The following is a 2,516-nucleotide window of genomic DNA, read 5'->3' as shown; positions in this document are numbered from 1 at the left end:
TCTTCTACTACCCATTCTGCATTCCCTTTGCCTTCAGCAAACACCTCAGCAGGTCGTGTTTTTTTTCCTAGTGGGGTGACCCAAACCTTCATTCCTGAAGGGTCTGGGTCATTTGTAGTGCTGCTTGGATTGAGTTGTTGTAGTTTCCCATTGACCTTAATCACAGGGCATGGTAATACTAAGAGACACCAAGGGATCTCCTGTATTCCATGCATACTCTTCCTTACCTCCCTTGTGTAGTAGGAGACTGATTTCATCTTGATAGTCTGGGTCAGTCATTCCGGCCAACACTGTAACTCCCCTCTTAGCCTGTTGACTTTAAGGTAGGAGGATCCCAAAGTGTCCAGGTGGCAGTCTTAACTTCCAGTTTAATGGAATCATTGTTGTGTCTCCTGGTGGCAGTGTACTTCCCTCTGGAACTAAGACCTCTAGGCTAACAGAACGTAATGTTGTGGGAATAGCCATAATCAAAACATTTAAAAAAGTAGATGCTGGCATGGATGTGGTAAACAGGGAGCATTTCTACACTGCTGGTGGGAACGTAAACTAGTACAGCCACTAGGGGAAACTGTGTGGAGATTCCTTAAAGAACTAAAAGTAGAACTACCATTTGACTCAGCAATCCCACTACTGGGTATCTATCTACCCAGAGGAAAAGAAGTCATTATTTGAAAAAGATACTTGCACACAATTCACAATAGCAAAATCGTGGAACCAACCCAAATGCCCATCAATCAACAAGTGGATAAAGAAACTGTGGTGGTAGATAGATAGATGATAGATAGATAGATAGATAGATAGATAGATAGATAGATAGGGAGATATATACCAGGCTCACACCTGTAGTCCCAGCACTTTGGGAGGCCAAGGTAGGTAGATCACTTGAGGCCAGGAGTTCGAGACCAGCCTTGCAACATGACAGAGTATTCCATATATATAATGGAATACTACTCAGCCATAAAAAAGAATGAATTAACAGCATTTGCAGTGACCTGGATGAGATTGGAGACTGTTCTTCTAAGTGAAGTAACTTAGGAATGGAAAAGCAAACATCATATGTTCTCACTGATATGTGGGAGCTAAGCTATGAGGATGCAAAGGCATAAGGATGATACAATGGACTTTGGGGAGTTGTAGGGAAAAGAGGGAAGGGCGAGGGATAAAAGGCTACAAATAGGGTGCAGTGTATATGTACACCTGCTAGGGTGATGGGTGCACCAAAATCTCACAAATCATCACTAAAGAATTTATTCATGTAACCAAATACCACTGCTATTTCAATAACTTATGGAAAAATAAATAAATAAAATGATAATAACTTACAGAAAAATAAATTTAAAAAACCATAATAATGCATGATAAAAATAAAATAAGATGAAAAACTTAATTGATAAATGTGTGTGTTGCAGCTGCTCCACTGACTGGCTGTTCCCACATCTCTTTCCCTCTCCATGGGCCTCCCTATTCCCTAAGACACAATAATTTTGAAATTAGATCAATTAAAACCCTACAATTGCCTCTAATTGTTCAAGGGAAAGGAAGAGTCACACATCTCTCACTCTAAATAAAAATCTAGAAATGATGAAGATTAGTGAGGAAGGCATATCGAGGGCCAAGACAGGCCGAAAGCTCAGCCTCTTTGCCATACAGTTAGCCAAGTTGTGAATGCAAGGAAAAGCTGTTGAAAGAAATTAAAAGTGCTACTTCGGTGAACAAAAGAATAATAGGAAAGTGTGCTCGCTTCAACAGCACATATCCTAAAATGTGGAACGATACAGATGATTAGCATGGTCCCTGGGTAACAATGACACGCAAATTCGTGAAGCATTCCATACTTTTGTAAAATAAATTAATTAAAAAAAAGAATAATAAGAAAGTAAAACAGCCCTATTGTTGATATGGATAGAAGATCAAACCAGCTACAATATTTCATTAAGCCAAACCCTAATCCAGAGCAAGGCTCTAACTCTCTTCAGTTCTATAAAGGATGACAGAGGTGAAGAAGCTTCAGAAAAAAAGTTAGAAGCTAACAGAGGTTGGTTCATAAGGGTTAAGAAAAGAAGTCATCTGTATAAATAGAAGTGCAAGGGGAAGCATCAAGTGCTGATGTAGAAGCTGCAGCATGTTATCCAGAAGATCTAGCTAAGGTGAGTGATGAGAGCGTCTACACTAAACACCTGGTTTAAAAGCTTCAAATGACAGACTGTCTTGTCAGTGGCTAATGTAGCTGGTGACTTTAAGCGGAAGCCAATGCTCAGTTTTCATTCTTAAAATTTTAGGGCCCTTAGGAATTACGTTAAATCTATCCTGCTTGTGCTCTGTAAACTGATTATCAAAGCCTGGATGACAGCACATCTGTTTATAGCATGGTTTACTGAACATTTTAAGCCCACTGTTGAGACTTCTTTAAAAATATTACTGCTCATTAACAATACACCTGGTCTCCCAAGAGGTCTTATGGAGATATACAAGGATATAAGTGCTGTTTTGATGTCTGATAGCATAGCAACCATTCT

At 39.5% G+C, this 2,516-nt stretch overlaps 1 non-coding gene across 1 annotated transcript; it reads left to right on the top strand.

Annotated features, from left to right (window-relative positions):
- The first annotated feature begins 1,733 nt into the window (after positions 1–1,733).
- LOC115837379 lies at positions 1,734–1,839 on the top strand. Its single transcript, XR_004032428.1, has one exon. It is a non-coding gene; the product is annotated as a U6 spliceosomal RNA (small nuclear RNA).
- The last annotated feature ends 677 nt before the right edge of the window (positions 1,840–2,516 follow it).

Source organism: Nomascus leucogenys, chromosome 11, assembly GCF_006542625.1.
Source record: "Nomascus leucogenys isolate Asia chromosome 11, Asia_NLE_v1, whole genome shotgun sequence".
NCBI lineage: Eukaryota > Metazoa > Chordata > Mammalia > Primates > Hylobatidae > Nomascus > Nomascus leucogenys.
Note: the sequence above shows the minus strand (reverse complement) of the source record. Positions and strands in the feature narration are given on the sequence as shown.